The sequence below is a fragment of the Lontra canadensis genome, unplaced genomic scaffold (assembly GCF_010015895.1).
Source record: "Lontra canadensis isolate GAN:19392208 unplaced genomic scaffold, GSC_riverotter_1.0 scaffold12, whole genome shotgun sequence".
Classification (NCBI taxonomy): Eukaryota; Metazoa; Chordata; class Mammalia; order Carnivora; family Mustelidae; genus Lontra; species Lontra canadensis.
The window spans coordinates 15,729,106-15,740,532 of NW_022631006.1; the positions used below are offsets into that span (position 1 = coordinate 15,729,106).

The 11,427-nt window shown below is 41.0% G+C and overlaps 1 pseudogene; it reads right to left on the minus strand.

Moving 5' to 3' along the window:
• Positions 1 to 836: 836 nt before the first annotated feature.
• Positions 837 to 1,285, minus strand: LOC116867156 (annotated as a pseudogene).
• Positions 1,286 to 11,427: the final 10,142 nt, after the last annotated feature.

Below are 11,427 nucleotides of genomic sequence, written 5' to 3' on the forward strand. Positions count from 1 at the left end.
TGGTCACCCTAGGTGATTATTAGTATTATCCCAACTACATATTAAGGTCCTTTAGAAGGGACCTGTCCCCTACGGTTGTCTGTAACCTCTTTATCTCCTAGCACAGTGTTAAGCCATATTACTTTGATTTTAAAAGATTGGTTGTTTGAATTTAATAGGATGAAATTAAACTGTCACACCCTGCTATTTTTATTATCTTGTCCTCTCTTTTGCTTTCAGGTAAGATTCATGTTAGAAATTTTGATGAAGTTTCTTTTTTTTTTTTTTAAGATTTTTTTTTATTTATTTGACAGGCAGAGATTACAAGTAGGCAGAGAGGCAGGCAGAGAGAGAGAGGAGGAAGCAGGCTCCCTGCCAAGCAGAGAGCCCGATGCGGGGCTTGATCCCAAGACCCTGGGAACATGACCCGAGCCAAAGGCAGAGGCTTTAACCCACTGAGCCACCCAGGCGCCCCTTGATGAAGTTTCTTTTTCAACATTTTACTTTAATAAAAAAGGCATCAGCTAAAGAGACAAGGAGGACTTTCTGCCAGACCCATCTTTCTTTTCTCCTTCTCCTTTTCCTTCCTTCCCCTGCAGATTTCAGCTCAATACATCAAGTGTTTGTTGAAGATCCACTGTGTTCCACCCTCCATTATGCAGGTACTGTGCACCTAACACTGCATTTGAGAGAGAGCTCAAAGCACAAGATTAGAATTTGATGCTGAAGAAGTAAGTTCATTGAGTCATTTATGTCTTTCAAAATATCTTTCATCTCCCCATTGGTAGGGGCTGTCCTCTCTCTCTCTCTCCCTCTCTCTTTATTCAAGAACTCATGCAAAATATTCCAAATGAGTTTTAATCCTCGTCTTCCTCCTCTTCCATCTCCTGGTTCATCTGGAAGTAATGCAGTTCATAACTCTCTTTGCTGTTAGCAACTATACATAACCAATCACTTTGATTATTCTTCAAATATTTTTTGGTGAGATATTTCAAATGCCTTTTAGAAAAAGACACCTCAGAAGTTACAGAAATCTTGCTCTTGCTCCTTTTAATGGTTACAACCTCTCCACCGAGATTCCCAGCTCTTCCATTCACTTCTTTTCTTTTCTTTTTTAAGTCCAAACCTGTTTATTTGGTCACCTTGATTCTCTCTTGCAGAAACTGCTCAAAATTGGTACCATCCATGATTCCATCTTCTAGAGGGTGAGTGCAGTCAAGGGTAAGCTTCAGAACTTGCTGGTTCTTTTTTTTTTTTTTTTTTTTTTTTGGCTCCCTTTCACTAAAAGCTTTTTCTTGGGCACCATGGCAGCAGTGGAGACAGAAAGGGGCCATTCTCTTTTATGCTTCAATCCATTCCAAATACCTTAGTTCCTAAGATTGGACTAGACATTGTAGGTTGTTTAAAAAAAAAAAGAGGTAGAAATTCTGGTTCCTGTCCACCAAGAATTTACATTCTACCACTTAATGTAGTAGGCTTGGAGAACATGACAGTAAAGTGCTAAATTATGTGGAGCAGGCCTAGAGGATTGTCAAGGGTTTAATGATGTCATGTTAGTTTCCTACTGTTGCTATAACAAATTACCACAAACTCAGTAACTTCAAACAATACAGATTTATTATCTGACAGTTCTGGAGGTCAAAAGTTCACAATCAGCCTCAGCGGGCTAAAATCAAGCTGTTGGTAGGGTTGGTTACTCTAGAGGTTCTGAAGAATATGCTTCCTTGTCTTTTCCAGCTTTAGAGATTGCCTTCATTACTTGACTCCTGGCCCCACATCTCATTGCCTTTTCTCCCTCTACTGCCATTGTAGAATCACCTCTTCTCCCACTCTGATCCTCTGGCTTCCCTCTCAGAAGGACCCTTACGATGACATTAAGCCCCCCTGCATAACCTAAGATAACTTCTCCAATCTTAATGTTCTTAATTTAACCACATCTGCAGGGTACTTTTTGCCGTGTAAATCTCTATCACAGATTCTAGAGGATTGAAAGTGGACATCTTTGGGGGCAGGGGCCAATATTCAGCCAACCACAAATGCACAGTTGTATAGGACACATTTGGGAAGTAAGTAGAGAAATTTTTAAAACTTAAAAGAGGAAATGAACTTAAGCCAAACCTTGGAGGCCAGATAAAATGTAATATGCAGAGAAAAAATAGTAAAGCCTTCCAATAGGAAGAAAACACCACAAGTGACAAAACAATACTTCAGACTCAAGGACCTCAAGATGCTGGCTTTGGGGAAAACAAAACTAACACAGATTCAACAGTTAATAGAAGAACCTAAAGGACCTAACAGGAAAAAGGTGTTGTATAATCTTTTAGAACAAAATAACTTAAGACAAAAGATAACATGAAGTGTAGTCATATAGCTCTGAAGAAGTTGGTCCAAAGAAATGATGTCCAGAAAGAGTTAAATACTGTATGTATTCATAGCAAAAGGAAAACATGCCCATTGGTCCCTGAAATCCAAAAGAGAAGGAGCAAATATAATGTAATCCATCAAAACCATCTATTCATCTCAATTTTGTGGTTTTCCTTAAATTTTCTTACATCCTTTATTTTTGCTAACTGAAAAGGAATAGGTAGGTGGGGGATTCAGGTAAAGAAAAAAATGTTCATACAATAAGACTTTCTATTCCTTTTATTGATCAATAATGTCCTATATTTAGAATGCTCTAAGATTGACAAATCTACTCCCAGTTTGACCTACTTCTCTCACAGGATTTGCTTCATCTTCCCCTTTATTTTTCTCCATCCTTTTCCAAAAACAAAAGAAAAATGGAGGAGAGGGGACAAAAAAGATTTGAGTGAGGGGGTGTTTGAGTGGCTCAGCTGTCTTGCCTTGTCTGCCTTTGACTCAGGTCATGATCCCATGGTCCTGGGATTGAGCCCCTTAATGGGCTTCCTGTTCAGTGGGGAGTCTGCTGCTCCCTCTGCTCTGCACCACCCCCCATGCTCTCTCCATCTCTCTCTCTCAAATAAATAGATAAAATCTTGAAAAAAAAAAAAAAGAAAAAGATTTGAGTGAAAAAGAAGTAGGAACCAGGGCCTACAGAGAAAAGGGATGATAAAGAGAAAGATAAACAGGATAAAGACATTACAGCCCATGACCTTTTGGTTCTGGTGGATTAAAGCATAGCAAATTTGAACACACTCACACAAGGTATATGCTCACAAAATAATAAAAAAGGAAGGAAGGAGCAGTGCCTGGCTGGTTCATTTGGTAGAGTATGCTATTCTTGATCTCAGGGTTGTGAGTTTGAGCCCCACAGTGGGCATAGAGATTACTTTGAAGTAAATAAAATCTTTTAAAAAATAGAAAGGAAGGAAGGAAGGAAGGAAGGAAGGAAGGAAGGAACTGAAGATAGGAAATCAGAGAAGTTGTGGTACTAAGGAAAACTAGTTCACCATCTTACCTATGGCTAACCAATCTAAACGGTTGCTCAAGCAATTTTAACTACTTTTCTCATATATTTACATGAGAAATATTCTTTTATAGTCACAAAGTGCTAAAATATTTCCACTCGGTGCAAGTCTGCTGCACTTTCCATCATTCTATGAAAATTAATAAAGGAAAACTTCTCTAAAGTAGAGTCAGGAGACTAGAAAGGGAGAACATTACTACTCAGTTACAGGAAGAATTGTCAATTATAGGTCCCAACAGAAGAATCTTCAACAGGAAGAATCATCAATTACATGCCCCAACAGAGAAAAATGTACACTGCCTCTCCTATAAGAAATCAACTACTGCTGCAATTCAGCCAATGAGAAACTCCTCACACTGAACTTCTGCTTTCCTCCAAGGGACTTGTACTCAAAACGATCCAATTTCCTCCTCCTTCTCCATAAAGTAACATTCTTCTTTGTTGGATTTGCCTTTGGTTTTTGATGTAGTGTGTACGCCTCCCATTGCAAGTCTTTGTTATTCCTGCATAAACTCATTTTTTGCTGGTAAAATAACTGACAAGTTTTCTTTTTAAGGTTAACAGTTCCTTCCTTGCACTAGGTATGGATTATTTCACGAACACATTCTCTTAACCTTGCTACCAGATGTTTCTAAGATATACGCAGAGGTCAAAAGCAATGGATTTTGAAATGTTTTAAATAGACTGTATTTTATTTTTATTTATTTATTTTTAAAGATTTTGTTTTTAAGTAATCTCCATACCCAACATGGGGCTCGAACCCACAATCCTAAGATCAGGAGTCACACACTCCACTAACTGAGCCAGCCAGGCACCCCTAAACTATTTTGAGAGAGATTTTAGGTTTACAACAAAATTGAGAGTAAATTTTTTAAAAACCCACTCCCCATCCAGTAGTTTTCATTAAGATTCACTGTTTGTGTTGTATATTCTGTAGGACTGCACAAATATATAATGACATGTATCCACTACTGTTAGTATCATACAGGGGAGTTGAACTGCCCTAAAAATTCTCTGTGCACTGCATAGTCATCCATCCCTCCTCCAAACCCTGGCAATCACTGATCTTGTTACTCTACAGTTTGTCTTCATATATTTGGAATCATACAGTATGTAGCATTTTCAGATTGTCTTCTTTCATGCCGTCATATGCATTTAAGTTTCCTCCATGTCTTTTTGTGGCTCGGTGACTCATTTCTTTTTGGCAGAGAGTAATATTTCATGGTCTAGATGTGTTGTCAAAAACCAACCTCCATGCTTCAGAGCCAAAATAAAAGGCGAAGACAAAGTTTGGGATAAAGAGTCACAATAGCTTTATTGCTCTGACTGGCCAAGAAGGCTGCAGCAAGCCATGGCCTTCAAAACCTGCAAGCCCACCTAGAGGCAGGAGCTGAGGCTTTTATAAGCAAATACAGGGTCTAGCTGGTTGTGACAGGAAGTGTTTACATGCTACTGGCCTCCTTCGGCTTGTCTTGAGGGTTGGCACCTGCTTCTTGAAATAAAAGGCTAAGAAGGGAGGAGGAGAGGTTTGCAGAAGGGAGGAAAAAGACTACTTTAAAATCGAGCTTTGCTGAAGCCTTAGTGCGGCCATTGTGATTTTTGTTAACTTTAACCCATTTCAGATGTATCACAGTTTATCCATTTACTTATGGAAGAACATCTTGGTTACCTCCAAGTTTGGGCAATTATGCATAAAGCTGGTATCTGTGGACAGATTTTTGTGTAGACCTAAGTCATTAAACTCCTTTGGCTAAATACCAAGGAGCAAGATTACTGGACTGTAGGGTAAGAGTGTTTCGTTTTTTAAGAAACTGCCAAATTGTCTTCCAAAGGGGCTGTTCCATTTTGTATTCCCACTGGCAATGAATGAGAGTTTTTATTCTGCACATCGTCACAAGCATTTGGCGATGTTTGTGTTCTGGATTTTGGACTTCTAATAGCTGTATAGCGGTATCTCATAGTTGTTTTAAATTGTATTTCCTAGTAACATATGATATGGATTTTTTTTTTTAAAGATTTTATTTATTTATTTGTCAGAGACAGAGGGAGAGAGAGCGAGCGAGCACAGGCAGACAGAGAGGCAGGCAGAGGCAGAGGGAGAAGCAGGCTCCCTGCCGAGCAAGGAGCCCGATGTGGGACTCGATCCCAGGACGCTGGGATCATGACCTGAGCCGAAGGCAGCCGCTTAACCAACTGAGCCACCCAGGCGTCCCTGATATGGATTTCTTTTAAGGATTTTTATTTATTTGATAGACAGAGATCACAAGTAGGCAGAGAGGCAGGCAGAGAGAGAGAGGGGAAGCAGGCTCCCTGATGAGCAGAGAGCCCGATTCAGGCTTGATCCCAGAACCCTGAGATCATGACCTGAGCCGAAGGCAGAGGCTTAACCCACTGAGCCACCCAGCCGCCCCTGATGTTGATATTTTCATATGCTCATTTGCTTCTGTTTATCTTCTTTGGTGAAAGTTCTATTTAGATCTTTTGCCATTCATTTATTTATTTATTTATTTTAAAGATTTTATTTATTTGACAGACAGAGATCACAAGTAGGCAGAGAGGCAGGGAGAGAGGCAGGGAAGCAGGCTCCCTGCTGAGCAGAGAGCCCGACAGGGGCTCAATCCCAGGACCCTGAGATCACGACCTGATCTGAAGGCAGAGGCTTAATCCACTGAGCCCCCCAGGTGCCCCATTTGCCCATTTTTTAACCAGGTTGTTTGTTTTCTTGTTGAATTTTAAGAGTTCTCTGTATATGTTGAGTTACAGTCCTTTATCAGATATGTCTTGTGCAAATATCTTCTCCCTTTCAGTCTGTGGCTTGTATTCTCATCCTTTTGATATTATTTTAAAAATGAAAACTTGAGGGGCACCTAGGTGGCTTAGTCTGTTAAGTGTCTGACTTCAGCTCCGGTCATCATCCCTGGGTCCTGGCCAACCCCACATTGTGTCAGCAGGGAGTCTGCTTGCCCCTCTCCCTCTGCCTCTTCCATGCATTCTCTCTCTCTCTCTCTCTCTCTCTCTCTCTCTCTCAAATAAATAAATAAATAAATTTCAAGTAATGAAAACTTAGGCGCCTAGGTGTGGTTAAGCTTCTGCCTTTGGCTTAGGTCCTGGTCCCAGGGTCCAGGGATCAAGTCTTGCATCGGGTTCCCTGCTCCAAGGGAAGCCTGCTTTTCCCTCTGCCTGCTGCTCTCTTGCTCTCTCACTGTCTCTCCCTGGCTGCCCCTTCCCCCATCTCTCATGAATAAATAAGTAAAATCTGTTTTTAAAAAATGAAAACGTGAACAGAACATAGAACAGAGGGCAGGTTGTCTCCTCAAAAAGAGGGCAGTTTCTCAAGTCTCCTACAATAGCACCTGATCCTTTTTGACATTTACGCGTGGGGTACCTTTCTGAAATATGCAGCAGTGGAAATAGCAAAGGATGTGATGTCAAAAGATGTGTTTCAATTATAACTAAGACTTTTATTAGCTGTATTAGGATTTTTTTAAATTGCAAGTGAATTAGTCCAAACTTACCAAGCCTAACAAGGAATTTATGAACTCACTGAACTTGAAAATCCAGTTTAGGGGCGCCTGGGGTTCAATCGTTAAGCATCTGCCTTTGGCTCAAGTTATGATTCCAGGGTCCTGGGATCAAGCTCCGCATAAGGCTCCCTGCTCTGGAAACCTTCTTCTCCCTCTCCCACTCCCCTTGCTTGTGTTCCCTCTCTCGCTGTGTCTCTGTCAAATAAAGAAAGAAAGAAAATAAAATCCAGGAGTTGATCTGGCTTCAGGGATAGCTGTATTCATTTCCCCAAATGAAATCAAGAATATCTTTCTCCCTCTCTCTTTCATTCTCCACTGGACTTTCCTCCGTATTGGCTTCACTCCAGCAGTTCTCTCTGGAAAACAGCTCCAGGTTTTCACAATTCTTACAGTTCTCAAGTGAAGCCAACTCACTCCTAGAATTCACTTATTTCACTCTGTTGAAAACAAAAACAAAAACACCTTGCATTACTTGGATCACAATACCTACCTGTATATCAGTCTCTGCTTCCAGAGGCTGTAGAAGATCCTGATGTGCCAGTGTGGGTCACGTGTAATGGAGAGAGGAGGAGCCCCTTGGTGACAGTCCTGTTAGGAGTTCTAGAAAGGCACAGGAGTAGTTCCTTAAAGGAAAATTACAGTCCTATTACCAAAAGGAGGAAGGAAATTGGCCCAACCAAAGCAACAGATATTAACTATATCAGTTATAGATTTGAATTAAGGCACTTAACCTCTCAGTGCCTCTGGTTTGTTTTTTGTTGTTGTTTGTTTGTTTGTTTTTCATCAGGAAAAGAAGTCAGAGGGGCTTCTGGGTGGCTTAGCTGGTTAAGCCTCTGCCTTGGGCTCTGGTCATGATCCCAGGGTCCTGGGATCGAGTCCTGCACCAGGTTCCCTGCTCAGCAGGGAGCCTGCTTCTCCCTCCCCCTGCTTGTGTGAGTTCTCTTTCTCTCTCTCTCTCAGACAAATAAATAAAATCTTTTTTTTTAAAGATTTTTTATTTTTATTTATTTGACAGAGAGAAACCACAAATAGGCAGAGAGGCAGACAGAGAGAGAGAGAGGAGGAAGCAGGCTCCCTACCGAGCAGAGAGCCCAATGCGGGACTTGATCCCAGGACCCTGAGATCATGACCTGAGCCGAAGGCAGAGGCTCAACCCACTGAGCCACCCAGGTGCCCCCAAATAAATAAAATCTTAAAAAAAAAAAAAAAATTCCAGTGAATCATGGCACCTGGGTGGCTCAGTCAATTAAGCATGTCTGACTCTTGGCTTTGGCTCAGGTCATCATCTTAGGATGGTGGGATTGAGCCCCATTTCAAGACATGCTTAACACAGAGTTTGCTTGTCCCTCTCCCTCTGTCCCTCCCTACCCTTGCATGCTCTCTCTCAAATAAATAAATAAATAAAATCTTTTTTTAAAAAATCCAATGAATCAAGTCATTTTAAAATTATTGCCCTAGTCTTTGGCCTTCCTATAAATTTCCTATCAGCATGTTTTAAATTATCTTATGAAAGCGACATCTTTAAATTTATTCACTTACCTTCATCTTTTAAGTTGTTTTTCTAAACTGCTCATTTAATGTACTAGATGAAAAAGCACATTTAAAAGCATTAATTTTTATTAACAGCTGTTAAAAACAAGACAACAGTCCCCAAACAAAGGCACTGAAGCCCCAGGTCACCAAACCAGATGTAAATACATTTTTGGCTCTCCCAGAAATGGAAGTTTAAACCAGTCAATCAGAAACCACCTGGTGAGCACTAGTTAGGCCATGTGCCTGGGAGACCTCTACCATCTCCTAAAGGAAAGTAACTTTGCAATAAGCAATAAACAGTAAGCAATCTGCGTTCTCACCACTATAAATTCCCAGTTCCTGCTCCTTTCTGCCTGTGAAAGTCTTTCATTTTGTACAGCTCCTTGATGTTCCTTTCTGTCTGCTAGACTGGATGCTGCCCGATTCAAATTGATTTCTGCTCAAATAAGCTCTGAAAATATTTAATATGCCTCAGTTTAACTTTTAACACAGCTAAAGAGTCATTTTCCTTTTTAAGGTTTTGGAAAAGTCTCTGTTATGTGTTCTCATGGGGAACAATGAACTCTAATTTAATTTACATAAAGAGATAAATATAATCTGTCTGTATTTCATCATAAACTTGGCAGAACTAATTCCTTAATGTCAGTAACTACAGCAGGATTTTGCCAGTTCTGGTTGCCCTCAGGACTGTTAAGTAACAAAATTCAAACAAGTAAATTTGAAGACCTAATTGGTTTTGGTCAACAATTCATGGGTCAGACAGCACCCCATCTAGCCAGCAGAGAGGTGCTCTGAAGAGGTGTCCAAAATGGAAAGATTTTTACAGGCAGAGGGTGGGGATGAGAAGGTTACTAGCAAAACAAAAGGACTGTTCCAGAGGAAGCTGTTTGCTAGGGGGAAAGCCAGGGGTCTTCTCATTTATGTTACCTCATCTTTCTTTGGGAGGATGGAGAGGACCCAGGTGACAGACTCCTTGGCACTGATGGAAAGAAACATTTCCTGACTGACTGGTGAAGGCCACGTTTCTTTAGGAGGTTGAAACTGCCATTAGATTGGGTATTAAGCTCTGGTTTGGGAACTCTGTCTAAGTGACACCATTTGGGGCCTTCGATTTTCCCTTTTTTAACAATTTTTCCTTCTCAACCACATCCCACTTTGAGATGTGATCAAACACGATGGGCTTAGCACCACTCTCAGCTACTGCTCTGCAGTTCCCAGGTTCAGTTGCCCCTTTGTGTGGTATCCATAACTCCTAACTTTTTAAAATTTAGCCTTTGTGATATAGGTCATGGTTTCTGGTTCACAGTCTTTAAATTGGGTATTTTCCTCATTCCTTACATGTTCCACCCTTAGGGAGAGCATTTGCTTGGTGGTTAGCAACTGTAAACTATTTAAGGCTTTTGAGAGAATACAATGCCCCAGATTATTAGGATTACTCTAAGCAGGGAAATTCCCAATACTTGGAATGTGCTTTAGAGCCACAGTCCCAAGGACCTATGCAATCAAAATCAGATAAGCCAGAGAAAGACCCCTTGGGAAGAGTTCCCTTTTTTAAGCCAAACAGTTTTAACTTCCCCAGGAGGGTAAATCCAGGCCTAGCACGTGGTGTTGGACCCTGCACAGAGACCTCCTTGATGAGCTAAATGATAATCAAGGGCTCTTCTGTTATTTTTTTTTTAAGGGCTCTTCTATTATTCAGGACAATTTAACCAGAGAGTCTAAAGATTTGTGTGGGGCAGCTATTGCTTTAGCAGCAGACTTTGTAATGATTTTAAGGATTAAGGAGAAGTTTTTTTGTGTGGGTTTTTTTTGTTTGTTTGTTTGTTTTGTTTTTATTTAAGGATTTTATTTATTTATTTGACAGAGAGAGACACAGTGAGAGAGGGAACACACCAGAGGGAGTGGGAGAGGGAGAAGTAGGCTTCCTGCGGAGCAGGGAGCCCAATGCGGGGCTCAATCCCAGGACCCTGGGATCATGACCTGAGCCCAAGGCAGATGCTTAATGACTGAGCCATCCAGGCACCTTAAGGAGAAGTTTTTGATCAATGCTTCAATTTGCATTTATGCCTAACCAGGGAAATAGGGACCTGTCAAAAGAAGTGTCCTTTTTAACTTAACAACGTTAGTTTAGAAGAGCAACCAATGAAACTGTCACCATCTAGACCCCGAGACCTGACTTATACTGCCCACCTGCTTATAGCCACCAACTTTTGTCCCACATTTTTCCTTATGTTCTTCTTTCCAGCTTATCTCTTAACTTGGGCAAGAGACCTTAGGAGGCATGGCATCCCATGCTGGAAACTGAAACTGACCTTTAAGCAATAATGGCTGCCTTGACAAGACCTCCAGCTGGCCCAGACCACCCAGAACAGTTCAAGCTCAACCCTCAACTCACACCTGTGCAGATGGACCATGGAGTGACACACAGAGCAATGACTCTTACCTTTACCTCATTATAATGCCAAAATCTCTGCACAAGGAGTGCATAAGCCTCATTGACCTAACATACAATGTACGGATAGGTGTGTTTCCTTCAGACACACACACATAATTTTATGTCCACCTCTATGTACAAGGATCCCCATGATCTCTGTATTTACTGCAAATAAAGTTTACTATATGTGACATCTCCATCTGGTATAGTTTCTCTCTGTGACTCACCAAAGGAGCAAACTAATGTTTGTTCAGTTACAAGAGGTCTTATTTTGCTTCTGAAAATTAGAGGCGCAGTTAGATTCTTTTCCTAGCCTGAAATAAAAGAGGTTACCATCCCTCCTTAGCAATGACCTGGGAGATACTGAGGATGCCATCCTTTTGGGCCAGTACCAGAAAAGGACGGGAGAAGAAAGAGAAAGGGTTTTATGCTTAAAGTGTGATGTCTTGATCTGACGTCTTGGGAAGTAGTCTACACATGGATGTCAGCTACTCTTCTTCCCGGTCAATTTGATTTAGAGATCTCCCTTA